Source organism: Lycorma delicatula, chromosome 2, assembly GCF_047948215.1.
Source record: "Lycorma delicatula isolate Av1 chromosome 2, ASM4794821v1, whole genome shotgun sequence".
Lineage (NCBI taxonomy): Eukaryota > Metazoa > Arthropoda > Insecta > Hemiptera > Fulgoridae > Lycorma > Lycorma delicatula.
This window is the reverse complement of record NC_134456.1, coordinates 184,593,735-184,606,310: the sequence shown is the minus strand read 5'-3', so window position 1 is coordinate 184,606,310 and position 12,576 is coordinate 184,593,735. Positions and strand designations below refer to the sequence as shown.

General features: G+C 28.2%; 1 long non-coding RNA gene across 1 annotated transcript in view; it reads right to left on the bottom strand.

Moving 5' to 3' along the window:
• Positions 1-1,089: 1,089 nt before the first annotated feature.
• LOC142319494 (uncharacterized) overlaps positions 1,090-12,576 on the bottom strand; it is a 493,718-nt gene continuing 482,231 nt past the window's right edge. Inside the window, exon 3 of the long non-coding RNA XR_012755207.1 lies at positions 1,090-1,339. This is a non-coding gene — a long non-coding RNA (uncharacterized LOC142319494). The remainder of the gene's footprint in view (positions 1,340-12,576) is intronic.

Below are 12,576 nucleotides of genomic sequence, written 5' to 3'. Positions count from 1 at the left end.
CACGTAAGTGGCTTTACTAACTAAAAATATAAGAATTATAATAAAATAATCATTTTACGAGTCTAATTGTCAAAATCATTTCAGTATTATCCATTTTCTTTCATATTTTACTGATGCAAAAAAATACACAACGTTTTGCACAATTTACAGTTGAACGCTAATGAGTTGGGAGGTCGGAAAAGTGACAGAAGGGCTGGTTGAAATTGTTTTAAAAGCGTTTAGGGGATTGGTAGACAAAGGGGAGTTAGAATAAGGTTGGGAGAAATGCTAAGGGACTTAGGGAGGGGATAAACGGACTGGCCATAACAATAAATCAGATACAATGTGGATGAGCACGATCCACGTTGTTCAGTATACATATATATATATATATATATATAATTTAATAGTATAAATGGTGTAGTAGTGGTAGAACGCTATAGCATCGCAACGTGTATCTCTCTTCACGGCTCGTTCTGATGCGATTTATTGTATTATCATAATAATACGATTGTCTTGAGCATTTTTCATGCGCTTTATTTAGTTTTTTCATTTGAAATAAAAACCATAACTCGGTTTTTTTATCTATTGTCTATCTGGCGGGCGGCGCGAAGCGGCGATCCTTTAGCCAAGCTATCTGATAATCGTTATACTTATCTACCAATTCTATCATCATGAAATCAACATCAATTACACTTTAAACTCTACTAATGTTGTTGCTTTGCTTTGCTTTGCTAGCTGTTTAGCTTAACAGCAACAACTACAACAATAACTAGATATTTCTTGCGGTCGTTCATTTGTTATTTACCGACCTCCTTAACCCCGTAGCCCTTAACATTCAGCCAGCTCCTTTTCAAAGTACCGTAAATTTATACATTATCCTATAAATGCTGTATTTAAACTTATAAATATAACTTAATAAGTTCACGTACAATAATTTAACAATGTACATATAATTTTCTTCTTTTTTTTGTTTTGTTTTGAAACACGAAAAACGAGTTAATAAAATAATGCTTATTATATGTTTGCAAGGTAATATTATTTTTTGTTTATAATTCTTTACTTACCATTTCACCTTTGTATTCATAAAATACATTAAAAAAATAACTTATTGCTCCAAATATTAAGTTATATTTAATTTTTTTGTTGTTTTCTTAGCCATGATGGTATGCGACGATATTAATTTGAAATTTAAACATTTTTTAATGACAAGCCGAATCAAACTGTACAATTAATATTGATTTCTCAATGTTTTAAATCGGCCAAATAATGAACTCGTAGAAACTCTTCTCATCAACGTAGTCAACATTTGTTAACCATCTCACAAATCCACGGATACTGACGATGTACTTAATGTTTTCTATATAGACAAAAAAAGACAACATCTTAACAAAGTTATTAAATATATTAACCTATTAAATATATAAGACAACCTACAATCTATTAAATATACAAAAATAGAAAAGCAACATTTTAAATCTCTCTGCCTAAAAAAATAAATAACTGCAGAAATATCAGCTTATCATTAAAAAAATAGCAGCATCAGTTTAGTGCCAAACACTAAAGGAAAGTTTATTATACAATTATAAAAAACCTTTTAAAAAGTGTGTCAATAAAAAAGTATGAGTCTCAAATTATAATTTTTATGAATACATTATAGAAGTTTTTATTAAATTTCAGATCAATTAATTATTTTTATTAATTTTCAGATCATTTTGTGTCAGATCACCTATGATCTGACACAAAATAAAAGAACTACTAAAAATTACACGCTAATCCCATGAATAACATATGTCTCACACTGCGCTAACTAAAAATGGGAGTAATGAAGTGGTTGCTGTCATTATTGAGTTATGTATATATATATATATTTATATAATACTGCACACCAGCACATTGAACCTACTGATAAGGGATGATATTTATTCCTGCAAATGAAACATTTATTTTGTTTCCTCAGAGCAAATAGACTGTATTAAAAAATCATTACTTTAAGAGAAAGCAACTCTGATTATTCTTGTTTTATTCGAAGTACTTTATATAAGCTAAAGCTTCTAGAAAGATTGAGACATATACTTTCTTTCTCTCATGAAACAATGCACGGTGTCAGGGTTTCGGCAGCATATAGACATTATTGGGGATTTACGAAATTTCATGAAAAAAGTATTGATTAATAGAAATAAAAAAGTATATTTGTGTGAAATAATCATTAAACAATTACTGTTTTATGAAGCTGAATTTGGGTATATTCAACATCAACTTCAAAGTGAAAATTTGGATATTTGAAAATAAAGCTCTGAATAATTTTTAAAATCATTTGATATTTGATAAATGTAAACAAAATATTTATAATGAACCTAATATAATAATGAAGGGTAGGATACAATGCCTGAAATTATCAATATATATCATTCAAATAGAGAAAATGATACGGTAAGTTACTAAAAGACACCTGGAAAGGGAAAGTATCTGGCTACAGACCAAAGAAGTATCCTACTGGATGAAACCAGCTAAGAAAGGTAAGAGGCTTCAATCGTCAATGAAGGTATATTTTTGCAGCTAAAGATCCGCTGAAGTTCAAGTGAAAATGTGATTTAAAATAACTCCAAGATTTAAAATAATTTTAAGTAATCAAAACGTATTCAAATGTTTTTATAGTTGAGTATTTTCCACTGTATATTATATATAAATAAATTTCACTTAGAATATTATAATTTTTTCCATTACGATAAAATAAGGATAGATATTATAGGTTTATAATCAGGTTAGTAATAATTAAACGTAATAACTGATTAGTAGTCAGGAACAGCCAAGCAAAATAAAATCAGGTAATTTATTACCAATGGTCGAAAAAACTTTTTTTTTTTAAATAAAATGAATCGGAGTTTCTTACAAACAAATATATATATATATATATAAATTATATTATTATTATATATTCTGTACTTTTTCTATATGTTCCTCAATATATTCCAATAATTCCTGTATTCTTTCTTCCTATAAAATGCTACTGAGATGTTTACTTGACATTAGAAATATATAATGAATATTTTTTTATTCTAACCAAATATAACTGTTTCTACTGGATTAACCAAACGAGGCAACGTTTTGAATTTGATAAATATTACGTTTTTTGTAAGGTAATATATCTATGGATAAATTCATATATATTGAAATTAATTAGACAAATAATTGCATTAGATTATTATAAAACTTTGAAGTTAAAATATTATTATTAATTCAGATAGTTATAATAAAACAAAATAAGCAGATGAGATATATATATATATATATATATATATATATATTGTACTCTGAATAGAGTACAGTATATATCATGTATATTCATTCATATATACATAAAAAGATATGTATATGTAGTATTAATTAATTAAAATAAAAATTAATTAAATAAAATAAATAAATTATTAATAAAATAATTAATTAAATGTGATCTTGTAAAAAGTGCTTAGAGGTTGGAATTGATTAGTTGAGTTCCATACAAGGTAAATTAATATAAATAAAAAAATAAATTATGAAGAAAGGAATTTAAAAAATTAAATTAAGTAAATCAAAATTTTTAATATTTGGAACTTATTAAAATAATATTTCTTAATACTTAGTAGCTAATTTTTACCAATACTTATAAATATTATTTTACAAATTATTTATCAGTTATTTTAATTTTACTAATTTAGTAATGTTTTGTATTGTGTAATTTACTTAAAGTAAATATGGCTGTATATGTTTCATACCCACAGTTCCCATTACCGCAAAATAAAATAATTTATTTGCAAATAAAAAGATATATAAAACGAATATTAATCGTAATGCATGTCTAGGTATATTTAAAAAAAAATTAGACTGTTTTTGAGTGTAATTTTGTTTGAAATAATGTAATGAAAATTTTTTAGATGTAATGGTTTAAGTCGGTAATAAAAAATATTCAAAAAGTAATTTCTAACGGTTAAATAGTTTAAAAACAATGGTTTCAAAAAATGCTTTAAACCAATAATCTTTTTCAAGCGCTCAGAAAAATTGTTATGTATAATTGCTTAGCTGAAAAATTATAACAAATTATAATATTTCTCTTTAAGAATATAATTATTTAAAAAAAGAAAATGTCATACAATTTATTTTAAGTAATTATTTTATATCCAACATCTCATCATATTTTTTTTTTAATATCTTTTATTTTAATAATAGGCTAAGGAATTTTTCTGCTACCTAATAAAAATTCACTCGAAATTATTATTTAAACGCAATAAGAGGTTTTATTTTCAAATTATGAAAATTATATTAATCTTTAGAAATTATGAAGTTTTAAAAGTTGTTTTTTTCTGGCAGGTTAATGCTTTTTTAAAAATTCCCACGTTTTTGCAACAATTTTTCTTAATCTTACTTAGATAAAGGTTGTATAATTATGTAACAGAAATGGGTTCAATTGATTTTTTACAACATTTTGTCAAAGTAACAAATCGTTTAAAAGCATAATTATTAAACATAACAAAAACCTTTTATTTTTCTTAAGTAAATACAAGTCAACCAAGAAAGGCGACTAAGCAAGGCCCTGGGTTTTGACTTAATGACGCACAAAATGCTTGTCGTGGTATCCCTTAAAGGAATCTCGTACATTAGGAATCTGTTTAACGCTGTTCTACGGACGTCTTACTTCCCAGCGGAATGGAAGGTGTCTCAGGTGGTAATGATCTTGAAACCAGGGAAGCCTGCATAGGAAGTTTCTTCCTGTGTGATCTGTGCGTGGTCTGGTTACAGAACAATTAGCCTATTACCGGTATTATCAAAATTGTTTGAGAAGTTACTGCTGCCCAGGCTTTGGCCAGTATTGGAGAGTAAGGGAATGATTCCGGACAACGAATTTGGGTTCAGGTGTGGCCATTCCACATCGAACAATCCCATAGAGTCATCAGTGGATGACTGGAAATTCTGCTCCGCGGCGTTCTTAGACATCCAACAGGCCTTTGCTGAGATATGGATACCTGGCTTGCTCTGCAAGTTAAAGCTACAACTTCCTCAACCCTACTTCCTAGTCTTGCGGAATTATCTTGTGGGGCGTTTCGCTTCGGTGAAATGTAATGACGAGCTTTCAAGATTCTTTGAGATTGGTTCGGTGTCCCTCAGGGCTCTGTGCTGGATCGTGTGTTGTATTCCATATTCGCTGCGGACATTCCAGCCCTGGAGGACCGTCGTCGCCACATTCGCCGATGACACTGCTATTCTGGCCGTTAACGAAGACCCTGGCCTAACCTCGCAGGGCCTACAAGTGGGGCGAGACCGTGTCTTTACTAGGCAGAAGAAGTGGAGAATTAAGGTTAATTAAGGTAAGTCGAGGCACGTCACATTCGCCATGCAGAGGGGTGACTGTCCTAGTGTGTACATCAATGGTATCTTGATCCCGCAAACGGAAACTGTGAGGTACTTGGGACTTCACCTGGATCGAAGTTTGACCTGGAAGTGTCACGTGAGGATAAAGAGAAAACAGCTGAGCGCAAGGCACACGGAGGAACTCAGGCCTCACGTTACCCAACAGGATCTTAATTTATAAGGCTATCCTGCGACCAATCTGGATGTACGGTGTAGAATTGTGGAGAACAGCTATTACTAGTAATGTGGAAATTATACAACGATTCCAGAACAAAGTAGCGAGTGTGATTGCCGAATCGCCATGGTTCACGCGGATGATGAGGTTCACGATTACTTAGGGCTTCTGTCGGTTTGTGAGATTGCACGGCAGCGCAGTGTCAAACACCTGCAGAGACTTGAGAATCATGTAAATCACTTTGCAATTAATCTAAACGATATAACAGCAGGGACGTCAGACGGTCGAGATGTATCCATGTACTCGACTTAGGATCTGGTTAACAGTCTGGAATCTGGCAAGTTTAGTAACATCGTATTTAATTTCTTTGTTTTTACTCTTTCCTTTTACTCTTGTTTTTTCTTTTTTCTTTTTATTCTTTGTTATTAATGTTTGTTTTTGTGGACTATATGGTGCCGAAATTAATGTTTTGTGATTTACGACTGCGACTTGCGATTTACTTGAAATTTCATATTGGACTTTAAGTTTACTTGCAATTATTTATTGTGTATTACTTATTTTAGGAGTTTCTTAAAGACCTCCTTATCACGTGCTTTTATCAGGAGACTTACTTATGGCTCTGCAGGAGAGCCGATTGTAATTGTAATTGTTATTGAACAAAAAAAAAAGTAAATACATTTTTCTTCTTCACTTAAACAAATCTAAAGGAGTCGTTTCTATTTCCACATAATTGTAATATAATAATATATAATATAATAATTGTAAAAAGTAATTTAGAATAGCTTTAGAAAAATTGTAATTTCTAAATTCTTTGCTTTTTGGGAAATCATTCCTTTCTATAAATATAATTACGTAATATTTTTATAAAATTTGACTAAAAGTTAAAAAATAATAATAAATAAAGGAAATAACAAATAACTTCTTGTTTGTAATGCATGAAGGTTTTGTAGACTAATATTCTTCATTACAATTTGGAAATTAGATAGAGAAAAATATCTAATAAAAAAAAAACACCGTTAAAGTCGTAAACAAAATGTAAGTTTTAATTAACTTTATTAGATTCTTAAAAATAAATAAATAAAAGTTTTCCAGATGGGGAGCGTGTTTATTCACAGTCCAACCATTTGACAAAAGACACTTAGTTATTAAAAAGATTAGATTAGTTGAACAAATCTAAATCTTGTACTAAATCGAAGCAGAAGTGAAAAAGTTCCGAGATTTTAAACTAGAAGGTGTAGACTTAGTACTAGAAATTTTCAAAAAAAATATTTTTCAAAGAATTTAATTTATCTCATACTCTAAAAGTGTTTAATTAAAACACATATATATGTATATACATAATAATGTAATATATCTTTATTTTCTAATGGGTGTTAATGTATACTGTTTTTTAAAGATTAAACCTACCTTACCACCAATTATTCAATAAAATTTCATGTAATTATTTAAAGTTACTTCTCTCACGTCTGAGTTACTAATTTATTTTTTATTGGGTAGAGTCCTTTATATTTAGTTTGAATAAAATTTTTCGTATTCTTAACAGTAAAACTCTTTTACGAGATAAATGTTTCAAATATTTTAATCTTGTGCATTGACAGACAGAGAAGAGAGAATTTGAAAGATTATTCATTTTTCATGACTTCAGTAAATGACATCTTACCAATATTTTGTTAATATAATATAAAAATCATTAGTATAGGGGAAATTGTTTTAATATTTTAATGGATGCATCATTATGGTTTATGTTAATATCAAACGATTGAAGAAATGTCTTCTCTCTAGTGACATGTTTACATAACAGAGGGGAGATACACATTCATATAGGCAAATATATTCGAGCAACTATACAGATGAGCTGTATTGACTTTTAAATATTTTCAACCCTTTCAAAGCTTTATGCAAATTAATAACAAATCATGTAAATAGAAACAATAGTTATATAATGTAAACAGTTTGCAGACCACATGGCCACAACATTATTCAATTGTTTGTTACAGCGTTATTGTCAATCAAACTAAACTCCTATTTTACGTAGGGGTATGAAAACCTTGCAAAACCTTCAATTTTGTTATTAGAATATTGATTATTTATTTTACTAAGAATGTACAATGGACTGTATTTACATAATACTCGGTTCAACTTGACACATTTGCTTAAATATGTCATGTTGTGAAAAATGCTTATTTTTACACGTTCGGTTATAAAACAGGGTGTTCACTTTATCATACTGTATTTTATTTGTACAGTAGTATTACAGTATATTATTTTCCAAAACAAAGTTACTTCTGTCTGTCCATAATTTTTCGGCGTGAAACACTACATATCCCCATATGTAGTACCAAATAATACCAAAAGAGATGTACCAAATAATACCAAAAGTTGATAATAAAAATTTTAATTTTCTTGAAAATAATCTGTTAAAATAAAATAATGTAGGGATTCGGAACCTCCCTTTTTTAAGGTTCTCACGAGCATGATATACTCTCTTCAGAAAGTTCATAACAAATTTTTTTTTAAATAAAAATTTAGCTTTAAAATTTTATGCTCATCATGCTAACGCCTTTCAAATAACTGAAGAGTTGAAAATGATTACGTTAATAATATTACATCATAAAAATTCTGATTGTTATAAATCTCAAGTAGCGGACCTTTAAAAAAATGGTTTAACTTTTTCAGTTCAGCTATTGTTTGTACTGTTTTATTTATAAATAAACGATCAAAAGGCGATTGTTTTCTACTTATTTTGTACGATAATTTAAAATTTTCTTCAACTTCTTTTAACATCATGTAAATAAAATCGAGCACCCCGTCCTGGCTTCGTCCGCTCTATATGGTTACGTGTGTATCCCGTCGCGTTAATTTTTTTTATTATATGTTATTATTATGAATTACGATACTTTTTTTATATATTATTTCTTAGTCAAATAACCTGAGGCAGATGCAGCCAATCGCACCGTTCCTACAGTAAAAGTGGCAGTGGCTGTGTTGGTTGAGCCGCCGCGTCGTTCACTATCACACAACTTAAAAAAACCGAAAAGCAAAACAAAATTGAAAATAGTTTTTAAATATTTATCTGAAGAGTATTTTGAAGCCCAAATCTACTGATATGTCGTTTAGTATAGTCAGAAATGGGAAAAATGTGAAAAAATTTTTCAAATTTTTTCACAAGATTACACACACCAAAAATCAAGTTGATATCTTTATTAGTTATTGAGAAGTTAAAAAAAAAATAGTAAATTTCATTGTTATTCTATTTTAACCGTTTAAACTCGTAATTTCAAAAAAAAAATTTCTTCGTGTGCACTTAACACCATAAGAAGAACGTGTATACAAATTTTACTAATATTTTGTTTTTGTAGTTTTTAGTGGGCGTTGATTATGAACTAGTCACGGCATGTAGTTTTATATATTTATATATTAGTAAAGTTATTGTAAATTGGAAATGAAACTTAAACCTTAAGAAAATAAGAACAAAAAATTCCTTCCAGTCAGGAAGAAATACATCTTTATACCTTTACCGTACTTTTAAAAAAAAACAATTCAAGTAAAGATGGCAAGAATTTGTTAAAAAATTAACATGTAACTGATGTTCCAAACGAGTTTCCAAATGTTCAATGGTGGTAAATAATTGTTTCTTATATAGTGTCTGACAAACCTAATTTTACGAATTTTCTTTCAATTTATTTCAAACAAAATTACAGTTTCTCTTTAATCATTAATTTTAAATGAGCAGTGATATCGAATTCTGCAGAAAACAATACGGATTTTTTCAACTACTTAAAAAACTAAATAATTAATTACTATTAGTTATAAACTTCTAAATAATAATAATAAACACAAAAGAATTATTTTGGAAAAGTAAAATGTCGCCTGTTCTTTTTCTTAATATGATTTTTTTAATGCAATACAAAAAATAAACCTATTTTAGTTAACAAATGAGGTGAAGATTGGAAACTAGATTGGTGGACGAAGGTGAAGGCTTGGAATAGAAATGGATGGAGATTGCGGTAGCGCACCGGACCTGCCGCCAGACAGAACACCAGATGGTGATTGTCTTTTCTTATAATATAAATAAAATTAAGATTTAGTTTTTCCTAGAAAGACAACGCCATTAATTATAAAAAAGAAAACTAAATTTATTAAAAATGTATAATAAGTTCCACTTTGAAATTCTCCGTTAAAATTTCTAACCAAGGTTTTAGTATAAAATTTATAGTAAATATTTTTAATGAAAGAAATACTATTAATTCAATACTTTATAATAATATTAAATATATTTTTTTTTATAGATTAAAGTTTGTGATGTGGCATTAAATATATTACTAATGTTTATTAACATGGTGGCCCTTTCACAGGAATCAAAATGGGAAAACCTATTAATAAATTGGTTATTTGATAATAATTTTTCTCATAAAAAAGCAAAAATTATTATTTTTATTCATTGTTTCTATTAAACTATTATTTGTGTATTTTTACAGCGTGGAAAAATGATTAATAAAATAAAAAATGATAATAATAATAATAATAATAATAATAATAATAATAATAATAATTTTTATACGTTTCTTCCCATTCAGTTACAGAATAATTTTTAAAATATCTACCACCACAAGACAAATAATATACTCTACAATTAATTTTCCACGGATAATTTAAATTACACGGAAATTTTACAAAAAAAAAAATATTGCGTATTTACGCTGGACTTATATATAAATACTAAATATATGTAATGTAAAATGTCATGCTACTTTCATTCATAACCTGCAGTAAAATATCATTAAACTTAAGTCAAATATAATCCACAAAATTAAATGTGATATACAGAATAGCAAAGAAAAAATTATGTAAATCTTATTTAGTTGCTTAGGGAAAACTTTCCTTTTAGCATCATCCCATATCTTTATTACTATGTCGTGTGATTATATTAATTTATTGGTAAGAAATATACAATTTTCCTTTTTTACTAATCAATATTGTAGTTTTAAGTAGTGTTATAATTTTACAGTAAAATCAAGGTTAATACTATAAATTTTCTGATTAAAATTTTCCCGAGCGATTTTTTTAATCCTTCCAAGCAAGTGATGGGATAGTTCCTAATATTTTTCTTAGTGTAGTATGTTTACTCATTTCTGATGTGATCTTTATGTTAATCTTTTATTCTAATAGATACGTAGTAACACATTTATAAATCATGTCTGGATTGGATAGATGATTGGATAGGTAACTCCATGGATATAAAAAATAATTGCCTCTTCGGTTACCCGGATGAACCAAGAAAAATTATGGTAAAACTTTAATCAAAACGGTATCGCTAAAATACATTATTATAATAAAACAAAGAAATAAATTTAATTTAAGTCCATATTAATAATCTAAAATACAAACACCGGAAATAATTATTAATGGAAATACTTGAAGATAGTGTATAAAACAGCTATAAAATAATACATCACAATTCAAAAGACGTTGAGGAAAACTAAAAGAAAATTCAGTTTTTTTATTTTACTTTGTAATTAGTATTATATAAAAACTTATGACAGATTAATATTCTTTTTGCGCAAGAGAAAATATTTTAATTTTATTTTAAATAATTTGGGGAAAAAACTTTCTTGTTAGCTGAAGTATTGTATTGAGTTAGTTGAAAACAGTTCTTTGGTCTCTCTATTGGTAAAGATGGATAATTTAAATTTTTAAGAATAGCTTACTACACTTTTTAGTAGTAATTGCACGTTCATAGATATAGAAATAAAAATACGGATAAGTTAACATTTGTAATTAACGAAATATTGATCTACATGATTTATATTTTTGGGCCCCATGATTGATCTGACTGTATCTTACTGACTGTAGCTATAGTATCTAACTGTATCACTTCAGAATCTTGAAATTATATTCTGACATTTTGAGGGAGTTCCAAGAGTTGAAAATTATAATTTTAAAAACGGAAATATTCATAAATATAATAAATATTTAACAATGATGAAATGATGACAAGCTTACGGTTCAAAGCAAACCAGTTCGATTTGATCTAGTTGGAAACGAAACCAATTTGAATATGGTGTATAATTATGTAATTATAATTGCATATATATATATATACAATTATAATATATATATATATATATATATATATAATATGTACAATTATTTATATCATATGAATTTATTTATCGTTAAGGAATTCAATATGAACTTCTTCGACAATATTTTGTTAACGATTTTCAACCCGAGTCATTATTTTCAGCTGCTAAGTCCATTCTCAGGAAATTTGTCTAAAAAACTATTTTAGCACTTCATTCTGTACCTTATAGAAACACTTATCTCCTTTAGAAACATTGTATTTCAAAATATCATTATTAATTTTTATTTCATAGCCAACACTCCTCATTTTTAAGGATCTTATTATATAAGTGTGGTAGCGGAACTTTTGTACATTTTGACACTCACCCAGCTGCTCTCATTTTCACACTTACTTGCGTATGATTTTACACTGAACTTTTCTTATAAACGTTTAAATGATACAAATATCTTTTATACTAGAATTCCCATAGCGGTCAGGGGATATTTAATAAGTCAGTGGGGCTCTGCCCCCTGGACCCCCTCTGTTCATTAATCTCATGCTTGTGTGAATAATAATGATAAATAAAAATTATAGATTGTTCAATTTATAGAGAATTTCGGAATTTTTAGTGATCTGAAGAATACGGGTTTCAAAATAGTCGATCTCCGTCTTGAAATGATTAGTTATAGCTGGTTGCCCGTCCTTGATACAGGTAAAAATATTTGTTACCCGACAAACACCAAGTAGGAGGTTACCATACTTAATTTTTTTTTTTTTTTAAATTATTTTTATTTTATATTTTTTAATCAAGAAACCGGAGGAGGAGTGGGTCGCGTCGCACAAACAGTAACAGTGACAGTGGCTGTGTTGGTTGAGCCGCCGCGCCTACACCATCGCAACCCTTAAAAAATCGAAATTAAAAAAAAACCGAAAATGATTTTTAGAGCGTTTCTAACTGAAGAGTATTTTCAAG